Source organism: Trichosurus vulpecula, chromosome 1 (genome assembly GCF_011100635.1).
Source record: "Trichosurus vulpecula isolate mTriVul1 chromosome 1, mTriVul1.pri, whole genome shotgun sequence".
Lineage (NCBI taxonomy): Eukaryota > Metazoa > Chordata > Mammalia > Diprotodontia > Phalangeridae > Trichosurus > Trichosurus vulpecula.
Genome location: NC_050573.1, coordinates 288,922,275 through 288,949,389, shown reverse-complemented (window position 1 = coordinate 288,949,389; position 27,115 = coordinate 288,922,275).

The window sequence follows — 27,115 nt, the reverse complement described above, 5'->3', positions numbered from 1 at the left end:
TCTGGAAAGTTTCTTTTATGATTTCTTGTTTTGTGAGGTCTACATGTGGCAAGGGGCTAATCTTCCTCCTGCCCGTCCCCCACCATGTGACATGTTAGTATTATTGTGTGGCTTAAAGGGGAAAAGAATGGACATCTCTAGACCCTTCTCCAAGAGAGCCTTTAATTCCTTCCAGAAGGAGAAGCAAGAAGTTGGGGCCAGCATGTGCCACTGTGCTATCCTTAGATGGGCTTCTGGGCTAGGATTATATCTGTCTGTTTTCTTAAATATTTTTTAGTTTCATGGATGTGAGTTTCAGTCTAAATCTAATTTCTGATTGTTAATCATTGTTGGGGAAGAGGGCCCGAGCTTTACATCCAAAGGTTCATTCTCTTCCCACCAAATAATAGTTCCACAATGAATATGCATATGGCAAATAGCAAAGAAACCCAATTAATTGTGATCACAGCAAAATAGGGCTCTGAAAGTAGATATAGGAGAATACATACCAGAAATTAGAGAGTGAAGGAGTTCCCTCATTGGAAACAGTGTAGTTCAAAGAAAAAGAGAGACAGAGATAGAAAGAGAAAGAGGGAGGGACAAAGAGACAGAGAAACAGATAGACACAGAGACAGAGTCAGAATCTTAGATCTCACCCAAAGGAAAGTTCCTGAAAGTTTCCAGTGCAGCAAGCTGAAGATATGGATGTGATGGAGACTCTCAGCTCCTCTCATGTCTTTCCAGAATCTTTTCCTTCAGCAACCTGAAGTGAGGTTGACCTTCTTCATCTCCCTTTCTTAAAGCTGGAAGCCAGAAGCACCCAAAGAAACTGCAACAGTTGGAGAGTCACTTTTGACCACTCTACCATCCCCTGTAATCAGGGCAAGGCATTAATCTCCACACATGAGGAAAATGTCCCATATCAATGGGATTTGGGACTGCATTCACACTTGAAACATAGTGGCTAGGCCTTTTTTCATGATTTTCATGTAGTCCAATAATTATTGATCTGGTTTTTACACTGTAGCCAGAATGGACTTTATTTTCTTTGAATGACTCAGCTTGCCTCGTTGAGCTTCCCTGGACGCTGGGGCTTGCTCTTCCGGGGCAGGACCAGAGCTTCCTGTGTGATGAGTCGTGGGGCTGGCTGAGGGGAGGTGTGTTAACGTGGTCTACGCTGGGGGAGGGGCCAAGTCAAGAACCAATCGGCCCTGGTCATTCAGGCGGCGCTTGATGATGTCAAAAACTCTATAAGAGGGGAGAGGACAGCTTGAAGATCCTCCTTTCCTTTTCCGGTTGGAGCCAGAGACGCCTACAGCCGAAGCTGAGCTGCCAGTAGCAGAGCTGACTAGAGGCTAGTGGGTAATCTTCTTACTGTAGAGGGGAAGCATGTATACGATTTTGCCTCATACCATCTCACTTCTTTGTAGCCTCCTGGTTACCCTTGTAAGGCGGACTTATTGGGCCTGGAAGCTTTTGATGAAAATATCAAAATGGGGACGCTGGTTTGTGGGCTTGTTATTGTGGAGTGTAAATACATGCTTTAGTTCTCCTGCCTTCTGCCTAGAGAATTCCTTATATCTTGCAGTTCCGGACCTTTTAGGCACATATGAGATTCTCTTTGAAATCACAAATTCTTCCTTCCTAATATATACACATCAATTGTATTTCTTAAGACAGTTTTCATTTCCTTCTATTTTTTCAGTCTTTTGACTTGTTTCATTATTTCTTGTTATTTCATGGAGTCATTAGCTTCCATTTGAGCAATTCTAATTTCAATTCTTCTTTTTTTGGTAAGGTTTTGTTGGGCAAAGCAAAAAATGCTTCCTCTTACTCTACTATTTTGATTTTGTAAAATTAAATAGCCCTGCATACTCAGGAGCCTCTGAAAGTATCACAAATACTAAACATAAAAAATGATTAACATACATGGTTATAGAGCTCAGTATTCTTAAAAATGCTAAATTGTGTCCTAAATATGCAGCTTAAAATGCAAAGAAATATAAAATATGCTTTGGGTTATTTCTTTACAGAACAGTGAGAAGAAAAAGCTTGGGCACTAAAAGAGGTAAGCTTCAAGTATCAGAAAACATGTGTGAATGGAATAGAAATGAAGTGGAACCTCATGACCTGTAATGCCAGAAAATCCAGGTCTTACTATTCAGTCCAAGAGAGTTCATTTCAACTCAGTTGGGGCAGTTCTGGGTGGTATCTTTGAGGGCTATAACTTCCTGATTCAGGGTGCTCAATCATGTTTTGAAAGGACCAGAGTTGGGTCTGGTTCCTTTTCATTTTTGTTCTGTTTTCTGAAACTTGGCCTGAAATCTTTCTGTGGAATCTGCATTTGCATGCAAGCTTTGTTCTTTCCAGTAATCCCTAGCTTTCCCTAAGCACACATTATTTTTTTATGACAGTAGGCCTAGATTTTTCTTCAAAAGAATGAGCTTTGAAAGCCTTGGAGACAAATTAAACTAAACAAAAATACATAGAGTTTTCTTTCTTTGAGGAAGCAGAGTTTTAGTAGCCCTGTTTGAACAGTTCATTTGGTTACCAACTCTATAACTCAACATATGATTTAGTTACACATAATCAAAGGTTTATTGAAAATATTTTATTCAGATTAGTGCTTCTGATTCTAGTTAGAATTTTCTTTATTTTCATTACAGCAGTGAATAGTCAGTCATCAAGTATATATGAAAAACTTACTACATGCCCTGCACTATGTTAAGCAGTAGGGACATAAAGGAAGGCAAAAAAAAAATATGGTACTTGACCTCAAGGAGCTCACACTCTAATGGAGGAGACAGAATTCAAATAACTATGTACAAGTAAGATATATGTACATATGTAAACATGTACATATGTACACGTGTAAATATGTGCATACTCACATGCCTTTACCATATATAACATAGTATACACAATGCTATATATTATAAATATATGTGTAAGTAGTGTAGTATATACTATATTATATATACTATATGAACATCATATATAATATATACATACTATATAATACTATTTATAAAATATATAATAATAGTGTGTATGTAAACAGAAAATTTACAAGGAAACATTGAGTATTAGTAAGTCAATAGTGTGATTTGGTAGCCACATAAAACTAATGCAATCTGAGGCTACTTTAATGGAAATTCAGTGTTCCAAATGAGGGAGATGGAAGTCTGACTATTATTCTGCCCAAACAACCTATATCTGGAATATTTTGTTCAGTTCTAGTTGTCAATTTTTTTTAGAAAGGATTGCAATTTGTTGGAACATGCATGGGATAGGATGACCAAAATAGTGAGGAAACAAGCACCTGTGCCAAAAAAGAAAATGAAAGACAAAACCAAACAACAACAAACACAAAAGCAACAATGGAAGGAGCTGGAATATTTAGCTAGTGCTGGAGAGGAGTAAAGAGAAAACATAGCAATTTTCAACTATTTCAAATCTTATTATGTGAAAGAGGCATTGGATATTTTATACTTGGTCTTAGGTAGAAGAACTAGGACCAAAATGTGTGGAAGTCGAAGGTAGGTAGACTGTTAGCTTTTTGTAAGGAAAATCTTCTCAACAATTACTACTGACAAAGGTTAAATGGGAATGTAAAAAGTCAATGAGTTTCTAGTCACTGGAGGCCTTCAAGTATAAACACTTCTCAGGCTTTTCCTGACAGGAATCATTCTTTTGTTTAAGATTTGACCTAAATAAACTCTGAGATCATTCAATTTTAACTCTGCAGTTCTAGAATTTTGTGATAGTTTAACTTCATAAATAAGCAGTGAAATGAAATTAAGATCACAGAGTTAGAGCTAAAAGAGAATTTCTAAGGCATCTAGTTCAACTGTTTCCTTTTATAGATGAGGAAACTGAGGACCAGAGATACTAAGAAACTTGCTGAAGGTTACACAAGTAGTTAGTAGGAGAGATGTAATTTGAACCTAGGTATTCTGTTTCCATTTCCATTGCTTTCCAGTGAAACATACTGCTTATTTCATTAAGGAGAAATTGACAGTATTTTAAGTCCTTTATTATATATGAAATTGATTGTATTCAGTCCTTCTTTATATAGTGATGATGATGATGATGATGTAGATGATAACCCCCTCAAAGTCAAATCCATTGTCTATATAATGGTGAGCAATTGCAAAGTAAGGTAATTCCAACCATAATGATATACAGCAGAGACTTTGTATGCCTCAAGACAGGTAAAGTACCTGGTTAATTCTCACAGGAACACATAACATTGAACAAAACCAATATAGTACTAATATCTATTGGAAATTCTTTGAAACACTCTTGACCACAAAAATGGGTAAGCAGTAAGTGAACAAGAAATAGATTCAAAATATGAATGTTACTATTATGTGCCTCTATCACATCATAACAAAATTGGGATTCTATATTCTTAGTAACAGGTGAGACTTCATCCTGCTTTTTTACATGATGTCTTAAACTCCAAGTTATGAAATGATATATTGTAGATAAATTCAGGGCAATTTAAAGAATAAATTTAATTCCTAAATTCATATTGAAGGATTGTTTCTTAAATCTGAAAGTGGGAAAATTTAAGAACATGAAGTACTCAAAATTTTCACTTAACGCAAACCCCAGACGTTCTACCTAATAATGGAGGAAAAATAATACCAATGTCTCAAATGATTTTGAAAAGGAAATGCGAAGGTTTGGGATGGAATGTCTGTTTTCCCTTTTAAACAAATTTAATAATACATTTTGTTTTCACATCATTTCCATTTTCCAATATACTTCATCCCATGCCTCTCCCAGAGAACCATCTTTTTAAAAAAAAATGGAAAGGGGGATAAAAAGTTAATCATGTCTAACTACCCCATCAAATAAGACCATCATGACTTTAACTGTTCAAATTTATTTCCAAAATGGTTGGACCAATTCACATCCCCACCAGCAGGGCATTGGTGTGCCTATTTTTCCATAGCCTCTCCTCTATTGATTATTTACATCCTCTGTCATCTTTGCCAATTTGCTGAGTGCAAAGTGATTTAAAAAGGAGTTTCAAAAATCCCTTTTGGAGTTTGACAGTTTATTTCAATTAGTAAACAACATAAAATGCAGTAAGTTTTTTAAAGTGGCTGGTTATCTGCTATAACTATCATTAATGAAAACATTTTACCACAATATTTAATGCAAGTTATAAAAGAATTTTATTAATAACATACTATCTAGCTATGTGTTGTGACTTTTAAATTACAGGAAGAAAGATGTAACTAACTCTAATAACTTCTAATAACTCCTGTTATTAGAAGTGGCTTGAGAGAATTGTTGAAGACTCATAGACAGACCTTGGAAAATTGCATCACTATTACCCGGTACATGCAGTGCAACTTCAAACCCATATCACCAATTAAAAACAACATGGAAGAAAACTACAGAACACAATCTAGAAGATAAGCATGTATTAGAAATTCTTGGTATCCTTAATCAACAATTGGAAAAAAAAGTTGACTCTATATAAAGTCAAAATAGTACAAGGAACAAAATTAGAAATTTGATCTCAATAAATCATACAATTATATATCAGAGGCCCAAGAATCAAAGAAAATAGAAAGAACTCTCTAGAGAAAGAGGATTTGGAAATATCTAGTTATCTATATGGTCATGTGATGCAAAAGAACCCATAAAAATAGATCAAAGCCCAATGAGAATGCTAGACTATTGGACGATTTCTATTTAAACTCCATCAGAAAGGATGAGAAAAATAAGATAATCATGATGACAAAGAAAATGACAATGATGGTAGTGTACATTTCTATAGTATTCTATAGTTAGAAACACTATAATCTGCATTAGTAAAGTGAATTTCTTCAGAATTCTTTGCATTGTCAAAAATCTCTGTTCATTCCTGTATTCTTGCATATTCTATACTTAAATCGTGCATTCATATGACTTATATCTTTTGATCTTTGCTCTATGGGATAAGTAGTTCAATATCATTATTCCTATTGTACTGTTGAGGAAACCAGTGCTCTGAGCTCAAAGTTTTGAAGGATACAGAAGCTCAGAGTTATGGAGCTGAGCTTTGAACACAAGTCTTTGGTTGATGGCTGTTTTGTTTGGAGGTAATATCAGAACTATTTCATTTTCTTACCATAATAAAAGCATTGGGAAATTTTCATTAGGGTGTATTGTCTTTCAGCACGCAAATGCATTTGGTTATCTTCCCTGGGGATTAATTCCATTCAAAACGCTCTGAGCAAGCAGTCATATTTTATTTATCACACAATGATTTAGCAAAAGAATACTAATGGTTAATCTTCATATTCTTAAAAGGAATATGCAATGGGCACTTTTATATTCTATAACTCTTGCTTTTCTAATTCTTCTTGGCAGGATAGTGAGAATTTTTCTCATAGCAAGCTATTCTGAACCTAAGCCTGCTCGGCCAGTGTCAATAAATGGATAATCAATATCCTAGGGGGGAGGAGAGAGTAATCATTTGTATAATACCTACTATGTGCCGGGCATTGCGCAAAGTATTTTTATAAATATTATCTTATTTGATCCTCACAACACCTTAGTGCTCTTCTTATCATCCTCATTTCACAGTTGAGGAAACCGAGGCAAATAGAGGTTAAGTGACTTGTCCAGAGTCATATGGTTAGTAAGTGTCTTAGATAAGATTTGAACTTGGGTCTTTCTGACTCCAGACTCAGGCCTCTATCACATTACCAGGTACCTCTGGAGTAGCTGTCTTCTTTGGAGACTGTTACCTACTTTACACTATAACAAAGAGGAGAAAGACAACAGAATCAACAAAACAAAAACTTAATTTAAAATGAAGCTGAAATTGCTGAATAAAGTTAAAAAGACTGAAATGCAAGAATACTCAAACATCTTTATCTATTTAAGTTCCATAGACAATCAACATATGCTATCGATATTGACTTTGTAAACATTGCTCAAATAAACTATGTCAGCTGAAGAATGAACATTTGAGGACATGTAAGCAGTGGTTTCTCCATGGTGTTAGCTAAGAAACCTTTCAAGTTTCCCTAACATATGGCTCATCTTAATTTGAATGAGCATGAGAAACAGTATTTTTAAAATGACTTTCAACCCAATGACCAGTTCCTCCCAGCTCCTTGGGCTTCAAAGGGGCTTTGCAAAATTTTCAACTAAAGAGAGTGAGGGACATCTATTTAATGCAGTTGTCTCTAAACTTTTTTGATCACACTCCACTATCAGCAAAAAAAGAAAAAGAGCAGCCCTACATATGTATGTCATTTATAAATTATATTGTGCATTATTATGCTAATGGTTATATACATTATAAAACTAACAAAAATAAAAATTCAAAAAGGAAGGTATAAGGATGAGTCTGCATTCAATTCTGGAAGCAGTAGGGAATCACTACAGTTTATTGAATTGGTGAGTGTTATCATAGTCAGATCTGAGGGAAATCATTTAGGGATTTAGGGAAATCATTTTAGCAGTTCTGTGGAGGAAGGGTTGGAGTGAAGAGCTCCTTAAGAAAGGAAAATCACTTAGGAAGTTAATGTAATGGCCAAGGGTGAAATGATTAGATGATAATTTGGAGTAATGGTTGTATGAGCATAGGGGAGAGGACAATACAAGAGATAAGGATATAGAAATAATGCCACTTGGTAACTGATTAGATATGGGGGAGGATGGTGAGTGAGAGTGAGGAGCCAAAAACGAGCATGTGAAGTGAGTACCTAAAATGATCTAGCATTTCCAATACAAATAGAGACATTTGGAAAGACAGGTGTGTGTGTGTGTATGTATGAATGTGGGGATTGAGTTTTTTTCCTTGAGATGCAGATCACAGTCTTTCCATGCTTGCTCATTCTGTCAAATTATCTTTGATCCACCTAAAACAAAAAAAATGGTGAAGCATTTCTTAAATACTGGTCACTACACTGGAGCAGAGCCCAATTCCCAAGGGTCATCCAGGGAATATATAGGAAAGGGTCCAGGTGTTCTGGGAATGGAGGGATGGTTCCCAATGGTATTTGTGCAGCTGCTGCTAGGGGTTCTCTGGGTAATGTTTAGGCTCATAAAAAGGGAAACAAGAGCTTGCACATTTGGAGGAAGAAATAGAGTTGTGGAATGTGAGGCTATACATATGTGTAGTTGTACTGGAGACAAACCCTACACTTGGCTTTTTTGCTGGGTGGGTGAGATATCACCTATTTTCCCGCCTTCTGATTCACTGATCACACATCACTTGGGCTTAGACAGGCCATAGCCTTCTTGGGATCAAGCCATGGCCTGTGGAGATCACTATGCTATATTATAAGTATTCAATTAAATTTGTGAGCATTTTAAGCACCTACTATATGCAAAGAATCGTGCTAGGCACAGAGGATACAAAGATGAAAGAAAAAATAATTCCCACCTTCAAAGAGTTGACATTCTGAAATATTTACTCAAAATAGTTTGTTTAGGGATAATTCTTAAAGTGAAAATCAAAATCAGCGTTTAGATGACTGCATATTACAAAATATATATCCTCAAGTGAGGTCTATCCTTTTGGATTTTTCTGATGAAAATATCAACAGGCATTTATTGAATGTTTACTATGTGTCAAGCACCATATTAAGAACTAAAAAAGGTGAAAAAATTTTGGCTTTCAGGAAACATATGGTTTAGTTAAGGGAAAAGTCATAATGCATTAAAGGGTATAAATGTGTCGAATACAAATGTCAACAAGAAAACAAAAAAAAATAAATTTAACATATATTCAGCCATACAACTGTTTGTTATATTTATCTTTTTATTTAGTAGTCAAGAAAATTTGTATAGGTGTGGTATAGTACAATTAGAAGTGACTGAGGTAAAAAAAAATTCATCCTGTTATTTTATAAAAAAATTAACATATAAGAATCTGTGTTTTATTCTCCTTCTTTTAGATATAGGAAAAAGAAGAAATAGAAAAGTAGTTGAGATACTTTGAATGCCATGTTCTCAAACACCTAAAACTGAAAGTCATGACAAAGACAATATTTGATCAATTTTTAAAAGTTAAAAAGGAACTTAATATCTAGAGATATCTAAAATTGAAAAGAAAGTTTGATTTCCCCACCACTCTCACCTTGGAGGACATAGGGCAGGATCTGGGCAGCACAATTGCAGAGAATATACCTACCATGGATAAAATCCAATGGATTCACTGATGTAGAAAAGCTGTTTCTAGAGGTTGTTCAACCCAATCAGAGCAAGACATGGAGCAGTCACCTTCAATGTCACTGTACTAGAATCTGGCCACTGTGATAAAAGCAACTTGCAAAAGACTTTAATCTTTATCACAGTATGACAATGTATATTGTCAACATATTAAATTTAAACATTGGAAATGGTCAACTTAGAAATATAATTGATTTTCATACTTAAAACATTTTTTTGCAGAGTGCTCAAGAGAATACTTGCTTGTGTGCATTGATGTTTGTTTGTGTGTGTGTGTATGTGTGTGTGTGTCTGTCCAATAGATTTCTTTAGTAGTCAGGTGAAACCCATGGAGCTCTTCTCAGAATGTTTATAAGTGAATAAGATAAAATACATGGGATTAAAAAGAAAACTAATTATATTGAAACATAATCCCAAATTTATATATTTTATAAAGTAAGTTCATAGATCACAGACTAAGAACCTGTTAGATCATATTTTAGAGCACATTTAAAGAGCAAGTCTATTGATAGCGTGAGTGGTTGACCAGAAGGGGATTCATATTTCTTTGAATATTAGCACCTTTGTTATATATGACTGGACAATTAGGTGAACTTATCAGACTTCATAGGCAATACTACAAGCAAATTAGCTCTCAGGAACATCAATTCCATTTTGTTCACTGGCCTTCTTTAAATATAAATGGTGAGTCAGCTTTTCCCATTGGTTCACCATCTGTTATGATTTAAGAATTTGGGTCAGTTTCAAGCATTTTCCTTTTTTCCCCATTTTTTCCATGTGAGTAACTTTTTCAAGGAATGTAACTTGTCTATCACAGGATCTACCTACTGACGCATGAGTTCCTCCTGATCCTGGGTTAAGTTGGGTTGGAAGCTATGTTCACCCATGTTTATGAATGCTGTGTTTTGCATGTGACATATGCAATGTAAGAGCACATCGTCTTTGCTGTAGAAACCTGAGGGCTAGAGGCTTCCTAATGACTGTGGCAAATGGAGATGACTTTTATAACAAACTATGCAGTACTGTAATCACTAGCATACGTAGAAAATTGCTTTTAGGCCTTTCCATATGGAGGTCCTATAATGTTCATAACTAAACTAGTGTGTAACACAAAGTACAAGGACCAAACTCACTAGCATTCTGTTTCATCAACTGCCAGCTAAATACTTAGCAGATGATAGAACATTGCATCATCAACTAATATTAGCCTGACGAAAAGATGGATGTGTTGACTCTAAGACAAATTTTTGGATTATTTAATGCCATCTATAGAAAGCCTCAAAAATCCACTTTGAGATCTGTCTGAGTTTAAAAGTTTAACTATCTGTATTGATGAGATCTCCTTCACCTTATGGATAGCTTGACCAAGACTCTCCTGCCAATTGTCTTTGGAAGAAACTTAATTCCTTTATGTCTTAAGCCACGTCTATGCCATTTTCACTGTTTGGAAATAACAATTATCAGTGCATAATGCCCAACAGGGACTGTATCTCAATGATTCAGCAAGATATGTCCAAGGAAGTATTTCAATAGATACTGTAGGAAAATCATTTTGTTATCAGATTATAGAAGATTTATAGTCATGAAAATACAATTATTTAATTCAGTAAAAAGTCATTTATTAAGAATTTGTCAGATACTAGTTGTTAGTGCAGTGGGTAGAGTGCTGGACCTGGAGGGAGGAAAACATGAATTCAAATCTTGCCTCAGACACCTTGCTAGCCATGTGATCCTAAGCAAGTGTAACCATAATGGCCTTTGTTTTCTTTGAATGACTCAGCTCGCTTCGTTGAGCTTCCCTGGATGCTGGGGCTTGCTCTTCCGGGGCAGGACCAGAGAACTTCCTGTGTGAGGAGTCATGGGGCTGGCTGAGGGGAGGTGTTAACGGCTATGCTAGGGGGAGGGGCCAAGTCAAGAACCAATCGGCCCTGGTCGTTCAGGCGGTGCTTGATGATGTCAAAAACTCTATAAGAGGGGAGAGGACAGCTGGAAGATCCTCTCTTTTCCTTTTCCGGTTGGAGCCAGCGACAGTTACAGTGACAGTTACGGCAGTTACGTCAGTTACAGCCACAGCCACAGACACAGCTGAGGCAGGAGCTGCCAGTAGCAGAGCTAACCTATGGGAGAAAGCTGAACAAAGACTTCAGGCCATTACAGCGACAGTTACAGCGACAGTTGGAGCCAGAGGCAGTTACAGAGGCAGTTACGACAGTTACGTCAGTTACAGCCACAGCCACAGACACAGCTGAAGCAGGAGCTGCCAGTAGCAGAGCTGACCTACGGGAGGAAGCTGAACAAAGACTTCAGGCCAGTGGGTAATCTTATTACCATCGAGGGGGAAGCATGATTTTGCTTTACGCAATCATGCTTCTCTGTAGCCTCCTGGTTACTCTTGCAAGGCGTACTTATTGGGCCTGGAAGCTTTTGATCAACATATCAAAATGGGGTTGCTGGTTCATGGGTTGGTTACTGTGGAGCCTAAATAAATGTTTTGATTCTTCTGCCTTCTACTTTGAGAGTTTCTTATATCCGGCGGTTCCGAACGTTTCAGACATGTTTATGATCCTCTTTGAGATTATAAACTCTGCCCTCCTAATACATTTGGCGACGAAGTGGATGGGATCGCTAGGTATAAGATCTCTATTTAGAAGCAGAACAATTCCAGAGGAAGAGATGAATATCCCAGGATGGGAGGATCCATTTTATTCCTCCCTAGCAAAAGAATTGGCTAAAAAAGCTGGACCCTGTGAAAACTGGGAACCAAGGCTACGGAGAGGAGATCCTAGGGATTTGGAAAAGTGTTTACGAGAAGTTGGGATTCAGTCAGGGGCATCACTATCTAGGCAAAGCTGGATAGTGTTATCAGCCTACCGGCTAGTATACGAAAGATTGAGATTAAGTGAAAGACATGGGGGCACTCCTACCCCACAGGAAGAAGGGGAATCTCAGATAGCAGAAGACCAAACTGACTCAAATGAGAACTTTTCTATTAATGTGGCTAAGAGCAACAGGAGACCAAAAAAGCCCAGAGTGCATTTCAACCCAGCCCAGAAAGAGCCTGACTGCCTGCTTCGTCCTAGCCATGGTGGCAGAGGAAGTGAGTGGGGAGAGAATGAGACAATGTTAGGGGCTGAGGCACAAAACACTACTGGGGTTCAGGATGTGCCTCACACAGAGAATAGGAGATGGTTAAATGATCAGACAAGGGCTCGACCCATACAAAGGAGGAAGACAGAAACCCGAGGTGAAGATTCAGTTACAAGGGAAATTCAGGAAGATTTCTCACCGCAAGAGGTCACAGATATTTTGAGTAGATTCAGCCAAAGAATAGGAGAACCATTGATATCTTGGATGGTAAGACTCAGTGATCAAGGGGCCAGTGGAATATCAGTAGATGGGACAGACTGCATGAGATTCATAGGTATCAGCCATGATCCTCTAGTTCAACAAGCTTTTAGGGAACATCATCAGCAAGGAGATGGTGATAGCAGGACTACTCTGTTGGCATTAGCCGCTGTGGGATGCAATAAGAGATATGCTACTGATTCTATGTGGCCCGCTGAGCACAGACCCTGGTATTCACTTAGAGATTGTATCATGAGACTAAAGGAGGAGGTAATGAAGACTGCCATTATGATAGGAACTGCAGACAAATATTACAATGATCCAGTGGGACTGCCTCATAGGAATTTAATAATTAGGACAGCTCCCCCTGCTTATAAACAACTAATTTTGAATTTATTACTTGGAGAAGTAGGGAGCCGTCTTACAACAGTGATAAATAAGATTTTACAGTTATATGACTTAGGTGACTGGGGAAGGGATAGATCTCCTCGAGAGAGAAGAGTGAATAACCAGCAAACTTGGCGCCAAAGGAGAGTAACAAGGAAAGAAATGTTTACTGCTTTATTGAGAGCAGGGGTAGGTTTTGAAATGATAGATGGAATTCCAACCAATGAATTATACAGAATGTATAGAGGACTTGATAACACGAGAAATAGGGAAATAAGAACTGCTCCTGCAAGCCCACAAGCCACTCAGACTGAAGGTGACCTTGTGTGATTAACGGATGAAAACTTGTACATCTGGGGAAAGGCTGGGAGGACAATCTTAGTCTCTATCTAGGGTGGGATCCTCTTGGCTTCCTCATTATGTTCCTTTTGAAAAGAAACATTTCCCACCTGAGTTTGGCTCTGATGTTGGATCTTTGCATAACTGAAATCTCAACCAAACTTGAGATGATTTTATTTGAAGACTTATAGTCCATACTTGTCTATTCTTTTTGTCCTTTGTTTTGGCTAACCTTGTTGCTAGTTTTGTTTCCTTCAGGCTTAAGCACCCTGCACTTTCCGGTGACTGCCTAAGCATGTAGCATTCTTGGAATTCCTGCCAGCTCGTTAAAGAAATGACCTCTGGAATGGGACTTTTTGGGGGCAGGGCCATCTCTACATCCAATTTCAGCATGAAGAAGCTATGGAAAATGAGACCTTCACCCCTCACCCCAAGATTTTGAGCCCCAATCGTTCAAGGGGGGTGGAAATGATGATAGTGTTCTGTTTACTTATTTTGTGTTATCCTTGCTGTGTTGTTTTATTGTTATGATATTATTGATCCTATGTAATGGATACAAGGATTTAGGGGTGGACATTTGAATTATTAATAATTATTTTGGGGATGATTGATTAAAGAGATTATCTTGCTGGGACCTAGGGGTGGATCACATTTGAATCGTAAACCAATATTTAGGAATGTCACCAAATGATATGTTTTGCTTTATAATGAATGATATGTTTTAGTTTCCTTTGTAATTGGATCACAATGTATGTTCTAGGATACATGGCTGATTAGATTATGTATCCTATAACAAGGGGTGGAGTGTAGCCATAATGGCCTTTGTTTTCTTTGAATGACTCAGCTCGCTTCGTTGAGCTTCCCTGGATGCTGGGGCTTGCTCTTCCGGGGCAGGACCAGAGAACTTCCTGTGTGAGGAGTCATGGGGCTGGCTGAGGGGAGGTGTTAACGGCTATGCTAGGGGGAGGGGCCAAGTCAAGAACCAATCGGCCCTGGTCGTTCAGGCGGTGCTTGATGATGTCAAAAACTCTATAAGAGGGGAGAGGACAGCTGGAAGATCCTCTCTTTTCCTTTTCCGGTTGGAGCCAGCGACAGTTACAGCGACAGTTACGGCAGTTATGTCAGTTACAGCCACAGCCACAGACACAGCTGAGGCGGGAGCTGCCAGTAGCAGAGCTAACCTACGGGAGAAAGCTGAACAAAGACTTCAGGCCATTACAGCGACAGTTACAGCGACAGTTGGAGCCAGAGGCAGTTACAGAGGCAGTTACGACAGTTACGTCAGTTACAGCCACAGCCACAGACACAGCTGAAGCAGGAGCTGCCAGTAGCAGAGCTGACCTACGGGAGGAAGCTGAACAAAGACTTCAGGCCAGTGGGTAATCTTATTACCATCGAGGGGGAAGCATGATTTTGCTTTACGCAATCATGCTTCTCTGTAGCCTCCTGGTTACTCTTGCAAGGCGTACTTATTGGGCCTGGAAGCTTTTGATCAACATATCAAAATGGGGTTGCTGGTTCATGGGTTGGTTACTGTGGAGCCTAAATAAATGTTTTGATTCTTCTGCCTTCTACTTTGAGAGTTTCTTATATCCGGCGGTTCCGAACGTTTCAGACATGTTTATGATCCTCTTTGAGATTATAAACTCTGCCCTCCTAATACAGCAAGTCACGTAACCTCTGCATGCTCCAATGTCTTCAATGATAACATGCAAAAATAATAGTGCCTGTGTCTTAGGATTGCTGTGAGCATAAAATGAGATAATATTTTAAAGTACTTGGCAAATATTAACACATTATATAAAAGCTATTAATAAGTACTACATCTACCACTACTTATTTTTCAGTCATTTTCAGTCATGTCTGACTCTTTGTGACCCCATTTGGAGTTTTCTTGGCAAAGATACTAGAGTAGTTTTCCATTTCCTTCTCCAGCTCATTTTATAGGTGAGGAAACTGAGATAAACAGGTTCAAGTGACTTGCCCAGAGTCACACAACTGAATGAGGACAGATTTGAACTCAGGAAGCTGGAGTATTCCTGACTTTAGGTCCAGCACTCTATCTACTGCAACACTTAGCTGTATTCCTCCTCCTCTTCCTCTTCCTCCTTCTCCTCTTCCTCTTCCTCTTCCCCCTCCTTCTCCTCCTCTTTCTTCTATTACTACTACTACTACTACTACCATTACTACTATTTCTACTACTACTACTACTACTATTACTACCATCACCACCATACTTTGTAAATTCCTGGTTATATAAAGGTACAAAGTAAATAGTCTCTGACCTGAAAAAGCTTATATTCTATATAGATACAACTTGTACATATAAAATGCAATTCAAATTATATATAAAGTGATTTCCAGAGGTAGAAAATAGATTTCTAAAAATGAAACCATGAACAGAATAAAGCAGCATTCTAAAGGGTAGTATAAAGTGAGGTTCAGGTGGTTTGGAGCTGACCCAGATGGGCATAAGGAGATGATGAGGGATGGCAGGTAAGGAGCTTCAACCAAGCCAGCCTCCAGCTCAGACTATAAATCACAAGGATTTTGAGGGAAGTTATAGGGTAGTAGGTTGAAATGTCCTTCCTAATAACGGTGAAAATGCTTAAGTATCAGTTCCCTGAGCAAGAGGTGGAAATCTGAGGGGTATGAATGAAGCCAGGGAAGGTGGCAAATGCCTGCTCTAACTTGATGACCAAGCTAGTGAGTCTCACTGTTATTTCTTATCACCTCTCTAAAATCCTCAAAAGTCTCTTGAATGGAAGCAGGGGCCTCTAGACTTTTCTTTGTTGCTCAGTTGTTTTCAATCACGTCCAACTCTTTGTAAACCTATTTGGGGTTTTCTTGGTAAAGATATTAGAGTGGTTTGCCATTTCCTTCTCCAGCTCCTTTTACAAATGAGGAAAGTAAGGCAAACAGGGTTAAGTAACTTCCCTAGGCTCACACAGACTAATAAGTGTCTGAGGCCAGATTTGAACTCAGGAAGATGAGTTTTCCTTACTCTAGGCCCACTGCTCCATCTAGCTGCCCTCTTATTTGGAGTATTAACTCATCATTAGCTATTTTTGCTCCATCCTTTCTGGTCTAAACAAGCGAACTATAAAGTCCTTTTTGCTACCCTTAGCTTAGCTTTCCCTTTCCCGTCATTCATTCTGAGCTTTAATATTCCTGACATTACTCTTTCAGTGCCATGCCACATTTCTGTATTTCACTTCTGTTACCTTTTCATATTTCCATATTGTGAACATAGTTTCAAGATAAAGACTTTTTTCTGGCTTGAGTGCCACAATATACTAGAAAACTGAAGAGATGAGCAGGGTAGTAGGATGGGAGCTGAGGCAAAGAGATTGAATAAAACATTCTAATTTGTTTCCTTCAAAATTCTGCTCAAGTGATGCCTTCCATATGAAAGCATTCCTGATCACCCCAACTGCTAGTGCAATGCTCTCATCAAAAACAACATTATAGTGGCAGCTAGGTGGTGCAATGAGTAGAGCACCAGCCCTGGGGTCAGGAGGACCTGAGTTCAAATCCAGCCTCAGACACTTGACATACTTACTAGCTGGGTGACCTTGGACAAGTGACTTAACCCCAGTTGCCCCACCTTTCCCCCTCCAAAAAAAAATTAAGCAATATTATACATGTCCAACATATACTTATATATATGCTTATTGTCTCTCACCATAGAGACAAAAGGTAGTTTTGCTTTTTCTCTTTTTGTCTACTACAATTCCTAGGGGAAAAAATAGGTGCTTAATAAGTGCTCATTAATCAACTTTTTGAAAAATGAAGCATTTAAGTTGGTTGGTAAGTTCCCTGTGTATCCACATCAACCTCTTCAGAAAACTCCTATTTTTCCTCTGTATCAGCACTGTCCCTCTTTGTTTCTTCAGATTTCATTCTTGAGGGCTTTCCATCATTCCTGAGCTGACTTCAGTAGAAATTTAGTCCACTGGATCCTAGCTATTCCTTCCCTCAGTGCTTTGAAAATTGCTCCCCCAGGTACTATGTCTGGGTATTTTCTCCTCTACCACAGATTCTATTTTCATAATACACGTCGCCTGTTTTGTAGAGTATGGCACTAAGCCGTCCAGTGGATGGACCTGAAGTCAGGAATATCCGAGTTCAATTCTGGTCTCAAATGCTTATTAGCTGTGCATCTGGGTGAGTCTGCCTCAGCTTCCTCATCTGTCAAATGGGAATAACAATAGCATCTTCTTCCCAGGGTGGTCATGAGGGTAACAATTTATAAAGTAAACCTTAAAGTACTATATAATTATAATTTAAATATTTGCAATTTAAAATTGTGCATGTGCTGTTTAAATACATTTTCAAAAAGGTAAAAAAATGTTGTGGTACCTTTAAGAAACTAAGAAAATTTGTGTGAGAGGTCAATGAACCACTAAATTAACAAGCATTTATTAAGCACCTACCATTTGCCAGCTATTGTCCTCAGTATTGAGTATTCAAAGGAAAAAAAAATTGATTCCTTACATTCTAGATTCAAAGCTGCAAAGAAATCTAGAGACTTAGAAAATATTTAGAAAAATGCTAATGTACGCATTTCACAAATTTTGTGTTAATATGAACCCTCCTATTAAAATATAAGGAGCTGGACAGAAGAAATGGTTCATGTGGAAGAAAAAATGCTGATTGAAAAAAATAGCCATTATGGGTCCGGAAAAGTGAACATACTACATTTTTTTAGCACATAGAAGCCCTCACCTTTCCCTTCATTTTTGTCCAGTTTTAATTTAGTTCTGTGGGGCAAAGAGGCAGCTTTTCCCCTTCTGTAAATAATAGAACTTAAATATTTAAATAACATGTTTTGTTTCTTGGTTGCTGATTTTTCTTTCTTTTCTTTTTTCAATTCCTTCTTTCCCTCCTTCCTTCCTTTCTTCCCTCCCTCCACCTTCCCTCCTTCCGCCCTTCCTTCCTCTTTCTTTCTTTTTCCTTTTTCTTTCTTTCTTTTTCTTTTTTCTTTCTTCTTTTTTCTTCCTTCCTTCCTTCCTTCTTTCCTTCCTTCCTTTCTTTCTTTCTCTTTCTTTCTTTCTTTCTTTCTTTCCTTCCTTCCTTCTTCCTTCCTTCCTTCCTTTCTTTCTTGCTTTCTTTCTCTTTCCTCCCTTTCTCTTTTTATTCAACAATAACAAATCTCTGCCTTAAATCTATAATAAACCCATAATGAAGACTTTAGAGCATTCTTCTTCATGTTTTTCTTCTATTCTGTAAACCTATTCCTTTTCCTTCCAAGTGATAAAAGCTACTTATGTAATGGTGCCAATAGCCAAAAAGCCAATAGATTTTTTGGAATTGATTTTTAACAGTAGAAATGATTTCTCTAATGAACTTTGGGAATTACCCTGGGAATGTCTTAATCTCTACCAAAATCACTGGAGATTTACTGACAAACAACCTACAATTCTTCACTGTACTGATGTTTATATCTTTAGCTTACGACAGCATGGCGTAGCAGATGGAGCGCAGGACTTGGAGTCAGGAAAATCTGCCTTCAAAATCTGCCTCCATCTCTACCATCTGTGTGACCATAGGCAAGATATCTCAAATCTCTGAGACTTCCTAATCTGTGACAGAGTTGATAATAAATGCTAAAGCAACTACTTCACTGGGTTGTTGGAGGGAGGGAGGAAAGGAAGGAATTGGTTGATCTGTGACATCCATGATGTGAGCATTCCCTCTAATAATGTAAATCACAACCCAACCTTGACTACTTAATCTATGAGGATCTTGTTCATTTGTCCCCACTAAAGTTCAGTTTCTCCCTGTCCATGGGTGCCTTCCCAGCTGGCTAAAAAAGGGAAAAAAACGACAAAGAATAAGAAAAGAACGAACAAAAAAAGCTGATCAGTACCTTGCTGGCCACTTTCATTGTGCATTAGTTTTCATTAAATTTTGGAGATGCTGCCATCATCTGGTTGATTTAAAATATTGAACTAAATTCCAAGGTTTTATGTTGAATACTATCTTTAAACTTACTGTGAATGGTTGAGAAGTCAGAAGAGGTAAGGAAGAAGTACTTTGTTTCATAATAAATTTGCATTTCCACCCTAATTAAATTCAGTCTTCTTAAAGGAGACAATAATTCCAATTGTTGTATGTTTCTTTTTAATTAAGACCTTTAGCATAGAAAGCCTCATTAAAAATAGACCAAGGAAAATACAAATGCAGTCAGGGTTTGTCTTATTAATACTGGGTCTCTAGACACTACTATTTACAGCAATATCAATTCAAACTTTATTTCTATTATAAATGAGATAATGATTATAAAGCAATTATACAAATTATAGCTATTATAATTTTTTTTAACTCAGGAAAATAGAAATTTAAATTATTATTGCTATCTCAGGGGGAAAATGGCAGATGTTAGTAATAGTGCTAACAAAAATTTTACTATGAAGATCTGAGTATAGATGAGGGAAATGATAGTTAAGATAATTAAATTTAAATACCATTAGAGTACTTTGACTTTTTTAACAGAAAAAGTAAATATGTGATGTTTCAGGACATATTAAGGTAAAATGGGAAAAGGACAAGCTGACTAGAGGCAGCTTGCACTTGGTTGTCTATATCATCTTGGACAAATCCCTTAAAGTTCTCAAAGCTCAGTTTCCTTATGTGAAGTGAGGGAGGGATCTTGGAATACATTAGCTGTGAGATCTCTTCTAGCTTGAGATCCCTGGAACTATTAAGCAATACATTCCAGAGTACCAAATAGCAATACTCAATAAGCGTTGCTTTTTTGGCTCTAAATCTTAATGGATAAAGATAAATTCATGGTATATTCCAATTATTATTGTATTAATGATGCTTCAAAAAATAATCGAAGTTTACTTTCTTCTAAAAGAACTAAAGAAACACACATGTTATTTCATTAATTCATCAGAAAGAATGGTATTTAGATGAAATTCCTTCCTTTACTATTCCCATGACCAAGAATAAGTCATAATTTCTGTTAAGTTTCAATCAGCTCAAGGATGTTTATCTTCCTGGTTGTCCTCTTCTGGATTCATTCCAGCTTATCAATGTTCTTTTTAAACTGTGGCACCCCAAACTGAGCACAGTGATTCAAATGAGGCCTGATGAAGGCTGAGTATAATAGTGTTATCATTTCCTTACTTCTGGGTGTCATACTCCTTAATGAAACCCAAGATCACATTAACCTTTTTTTAGTTGATACAATATATTTCCTTCTCATATTGAGCATGTAGATCACTAAAAATTCTGGATCATTTTCAGAACAATTGCTGTCTAAACATTCCTCTTCTACCTTGTACTTGTGAAGTTAATTTTTTAACTGAAATAAAATACTGAATTCATTCCCATTGAATTTCATCTTACTAGAATCACCCCAATTCTCTAAGTCTAGTCTATCAAGATCTTTTTGTACCTTGAGTCTCTAGTGACAGCTCTATCTTTTGTCTGTATATCATCCTAAAATTCAATGAGAATACCAGATTTTACTTTATGGAAGTAATTGGGGAAAAAAGTTAAAGAGATTAGGACCAAACAGGTCCCCAGAGTACTACAATTGAGACTCCTGACTCTGGCATTTATTGTTAACTACTTCTCTTTCACTTCAACCATCCAACCAACTTGAATCCATCTAACTGTTTTGTTGTTCAAGTCCATGTGATCTACAAGAATAATATGAGACACTTCACGAAAAGTTTTACTAAAGTCTAGGTAAACTATATCCATGGCATCTTCTTTATCTACTAGTTTAATAATTCTGTCAAATAAGGGAATAAAATTAGTCTTCTACTACCTGTTCTTGATTAAGCCATACTGGTTCTTTGTGACATCCACTTATTTTTTGAAATATTCACCAGTCATCTCTTTAATGAGCCATTATAGAGTTGTCTCAGCAATCACAATCAAGTCCACTGGTTAGTAGTTGGCATACTCTGTTCTTTACCATTAAAAATGGAACATTTACTCTTTTCCAATCTTGCATCAGCTTTCCCATGTCCTACTCTCTTTTAAATATTATAGAGGAGGGCTCAGCAATCAAATTTGCCAATTCTTTCACTACTCAATGACTACTGTAATGACTGCTGTAGACATTAAGGTTAACTAGGTGATCTCTGGCTAGCTCTATCCTTACTTTGGGTATCAACTCCTTGTTAGTCATTTTTTCATCATTTCCAAAAATAGACTGATAAAATGAAAATATAGTAAAACTGAATGTCACAGTTTTGTCTGTCTTGTCATGTATCATAATTCCATCACCTCAAGCAAAGGTCCCATGCTCTTTGTTCTTTTTATTTTAGCATGCACACAATATCTTTTTTATTGAGCTTAGCTTCCTTCAGCAGCCTCAGCTCCTTCTGAGCTTTAACAGTCCTAAAACTTTCCCCCCAATCATGCATGTCAATCCTCTGTTACCCAACCATCTTCTATTCATTTCTTTTCAAAAGATAAATTGGTTTATGAGTTCCCAGGGCATCTATACCAGTCTCTTCAGACAAATCCATTTTTTTCTTCTCGTTAGAATTGCTTTCCTTTGCGTCTTCAAGATTTTATTCTTGATCCCCTCCCATCCTTCTTGGGTTTCCTTTCTTTGAAGTATTTTGGTTCATGGTATCCTGTCTTTCCTTACTTTGAATCCCCTCGAATCTGATTTCCCCTAACCTAGGATTCTTGCTAGACTTTACTGATATTTCTTCTCTTTGTCTCTTATAAACTCTAGGAAGAAACTCTAACTTCACTAAATTTTTCTAATATTTTTATGCTAATCTATCATTTGTATCATTTTTATGCTAACCATCAAGTCCTTCCTGATCATGAGAATAAGAACTATAACAGAATTTCCACTTGTTGGTTTTTCAACCCTTTGAAGGTTGAAATTATCACTAAGGTAAGTCAAGAAGTTATTACCTACTCTGCTTTTAGCAAAAAGAGTGCTGTAGCATATATTCACATCATTGAAACTACCCATCACTGCTATACCATGTTTCTATGTTAGGCTTGTGTCTGTTTTCCAAAGTTCTCTTCAGTTTCCTTCCTAACCAGGTGTTCTGTAATATTTTCCAGGGACAAAAATCATTTGTTTCTCCCCCACATTGGGTTTCATTCAAGTACTCTCCATCATGCTCTCCCCTCCTGATTCCTGGATTCCCTCACATGAGTATTCTTTCTTAATGCATAGCAGTACTTCTTTTTCGCCCATCTTTGCATCATATCTTCTGAATAAAGTGTCTAGAACCATTGCATAATTATGGATTTCATCCTACCAATCTCTGTAAGACCACATTTGCATCTTTTGTCTTCCTTCCTATTTTCTCTTGCTTTGGGGTCTAACTTTGGGGAATTTGTGTATATTCATTTTAGGCTATAGGTTTTTACAATTGACTCCTTCTTTGGATTTTATCTCCTTTGAACTTCTGAGTAATGACTACTCTTCCTCCTTCATGGTGGCTATTTTCTATGGCATATAATTTGTAGCACATACAAAGATGTGTTGTTCCTTCTCCTATGACTCAGCTGACACAATCACAAATGATGAGCTAGTAATATGTAAACATGGTAATACTGTTAACCTTTTGCAATATATGAAATCCCCCTCTCAACATTTGAAATCCCCCTCTCTCTGAGTCAGGAGGTTCATTGCATGAACAATGATTTGCCATCCCTTGAGGGTGACCTTATAAGATGCAGAATGTTTGGAAAATCTAAGCCTGGAGCAGTTATGGAGTGTGATCCCTGCATGAGATAGCAGGAAGAGGGCTTTCTCCTCTTTTCCACAATAGCCATTGTGTGAGGCTTAAGATACTTAATACTTAATCAGAGAATACTTAATCAGAGATACTCTAATCAGAGAAAGATATTCCATTTAACAGATATAAAGTCAGTCTGAGAAAGTTCAAGGTATAGTTGAGGGAAGAGATGCATAAACTTTCTAGATATACAATCTAGCAGTCACTGGAGAACAAAAGAAGCTTTGAAGAGTGTGATCATTGGCAGGGGAAAAAGGGATTAAACACAAACCCAAGAGAGAACTAGCCCTGGAGCTAGAGAGTGCAGGGGCAGAAGGGACTTAATGAGGCAAAAAAAGAACAGTGAGGATCAGCAGCATTTCTGGAACTGGGTGAATTGCTGTTGGTCATATATATTCCCCCAACTTATGTGCTTCAAAACCATTGTCCTCTCTAGCTACCCTTTCCGTACAAGTATATTTTTGAGAGAGTGTTCCCCAGGTTTGTCACGGAATTTTTGCATCTATAATTTTTACTACGCCATCTTAATCAATGAAAAAATATTAAGTGACATTACTAAAGATAATTATGTCTATTATAAGACTGCTAATGAGAAGCAACCTGGTCTGACACATGCTGGCTATTTCAACCACTGTCCTTGACCTTCACTGTCCTCCACAAGTGGGTCTAGAATCATTCTTTCTTCTATGCCCTTCCCCAAACCTCATCAAACCTATCTCCAAAGGCCACATTTTCTACCCCCGCTTCGTGGATAAGGCCAGGGCTCTCAAGTAGCTGCACCTATCCTGGGACTATCAAGACTGGCACAGCCATGACTGATAGATAAAAACTATGAAACCACAAGTCCAATAAAAACCAAGCTTAAGATACTTTTTCCTTGACTTGAATATAATCCGTATACCTACTTGGCATAGGAATTTTGCTATCTCCAACTGGTGCCTTTGGCTATCCTCTAGCCTCCCTTTGCTTACCTCAATATAAAATGACATGCCCCCAACAGCTCCAGGTCATCTGCTGGTTAGTTATAATCTGACAAGAACTGATAATCCTGGGAAAAATCATGAGTGTGGTTCTATTCCTTCAAGTCAGACTATAGAAGGCAGTGAGGTGGAACAGAATATGCATCTCTTTGTATTCCTTTAAAATATATCAGCACATCTATCAGTAGTTTTTAAATTATTCAATAAACCATCTAATTAGTTTAAGATGGGCATGGCAGTTCATGGATTGGACTAGCATATACTTGCACTAAGGACTTCATGCAGTGTTGCTAGGAAGAAAGCTTTTTATCAAGTGCAATTTGTACATAACCTATTATTAATTCATATAGGCAGATTTAGAAAAAAAGAATGTGAGGAAAGGAAATTGAAAAATCCAAAAAGCAAGTAACCTAAGAAGTCCAGGGAGAAACAAGTTGACAAAGGAAAATGTAGAATTGAGAAGTTATTCCAAAAGAGACCTGGAGGTGACAGCAATACTCTAGATATCATGAGAATGTTATTTGCACTAAATGTAATAAAAACAGATTGATGTATGTTTAAACTTAATTAGCAATATCCGTTAGTACAGAATCAGAAGCATAATCTAAATATCTCTTCCCTCAAGAGATAGTGCCTTCATTCCTGGGATAATTGGTTGCTTATAACTTTAACCATAATTTACAGAAAGCTTTAAAATTCCATCTGACTCAAAATCTAAGCACTCTAAAGGATAAATAGATTAGTAAAGCACAGCTATAGTAGCAGAAATTCAGGCAACAGGCTGGAAGGTCAAGTCCCTGCTGTGTGTGTGTGTGTGTGTGTATGTGTGTGTGTTTAATAAAATGGCTTGTCCGATCTCTTTGTGACACCATATTCAGAGAGGTAAATTTGTTCAGTTGAAGGAGAAGAAAGGCAACCCTTTTTGCCAGTGTACCCAAAGAGGGCATGATCTTCACTTCTACCCCAAAAGCTGCTTGTAGCAAGCATATTAAAAAGTTAAAAAAGTAGCCCACAGTGATCTAGAACTTGTCAAGGATTTCTAAACTGACCCTTATGCTCTGGCTGTTGAGCTTAGTATGTCAGACCTCCTCATTGCAGAGAAGTATTAGCTGATTGCAGTCTAGTTTCTTGGGTGGTTTTCCCTTGGGTGTCTTTTTATCCTCCTGTGTTAAATGTGTCTTTAGGAAAGTCTCATGCATTAGGCTTTGCTATAAGATGCTTAAAGTCTTACAATGCACAGAGAACATTTTAGGACTGTGCTTAGTGATTACAATGTCCTTAAAAATAGCTTCTGATCCCTTCCTTTGTGCTATAATCTTAGTTACTTTGACATTGGGTGACTATTAATGTATTTGAGATGACAGATTTAAAAGTATGTTTTTTACGTATTCTAAATATTACAGAATTCTTATTATATAGGATAGGTAGAAACAAAGATACTAATATAATGGAAAAATTCAAAGATGATGAGTGCTGACATAAAGTGAAAGGTATGACAAACTAAGCAGTTATTCACTCACCAACATCTTCATATTCAATGATATTCACTGGACATCTATGTTTAGGACACTTTGAGGCACTTGGGATATGTATATGGTCAAGACAAATAGTAGGCCTTAAAGGAATTTATAAACTAGGTGATATTAAAAGAGGTCCATGGAAAAGCATGACTGGTGATGCAAGGGAGCATAGGATAACTCTAGGCAACATGAGGTATGAAAGATGAGAAGAGTTGGATGAGCTGCTATATTGGACTTGGTTTCAGGAAGACATGTTAAAATCTGAGAAGATTTGAGAAAATGCAAAAAGTGAAGCCAGAAAAGGGAAGAGAGAAGGAACTACATGAGAAGCAAGTGAAGAGCAAGACAGCATAAAGGTATAAAAGCCAAAGGAGGACAGAAATATATTGAAGAGATACATAACAGAGCCAAACGTTGGAGAAATCAAGAAGAATTAATAAAAATAACATTTGATTTAGCTATTGGTTCCTCCCTGGTGATCTTAGAGCAGGGAGTCCACAGAGCCATAGAGGTCAATGCATGGATTTCAGAGGATCTGTGATTTTGACGGGAAAGAAATTACATCTCTATTTCAATATATTAGTTCCTTTTGCAATGCTATGTATTTTATTCTATGCATTTTAAAACATTTTTTCTGAGAGTCTATCAAACACACACTCTCTCTCTCTTTCTTTCTCTCTTTCTCTCCTTTATCTCTCTCTCTCTCTCTCTCTCTCTCTCTCTCTCTCACACACACACACACACACACACACACACACACACTCAAAGTTGAGAACTTCCGCTCAGACTTATCTGCATGAATGTGACTGGTTACTGAAAACATATGAAGGACAAATCAAAGAGCTGATAGAATTAAGGGAAAACTGCTTAGGGGTACTAATACAAGTCAAGTCACAACGGCTGAAGTCAGATTACCTTAACCCAAAGCAGTCTTTACCAAATGGTTCAAAGGAATGCTGTTGTTCTTACATATTACAAGGCTTTGGTGAGAAAATATTCACAATAGAAATAGTCTCTAAAGTATTAAATATATTTATTATGTATAAAATATTATATATGATGTATGGCATTGAGAATACAAAGAAAGGCAAAAAGATAGTCCTCTCTCTCAAAGACCTCAAAGCTTAATGGGAGAGACAACATGAAAACAACTTTGTAGAAACAATATATGTCCAGGACAAATCAGAGATATCAACAGAGGAAAGGCAGTAGCATTACGCAGAAACAAGAAAGACTTCCTTTCTGAAAAAAGCCAAGAAAGTCATAAGGCAGAGTTGAGGAAGGAGAAGATCCCAGGCATGGGGGACAGTCAGTAAAAATGTTTGGAACTACAAGATGGAAAGTCTTAGACGGGGAACAGCAGGCCAGAATCACTGAATCAAAGAGTATGAGGGGATGAATAAGGTATAACGAGATTGGAAGGTAGGAGGGGGCTTGGTTAGGAAGGGATTTGAATGCCAAAGTTAGAACTTTATATTTTATTCTGGAGCTGATAGGAAGCCACTAGAGTTTATTGAGTAGGGGAGTAACATGATCAGATTTGTGTTTTAGGAAAATTGATTTGACAGTTGAGTAAAGGATGGTCTAGAATTGAGAGAGACCTGTAGTAGGCAGACCAACCAGTAGGCTATTTCAC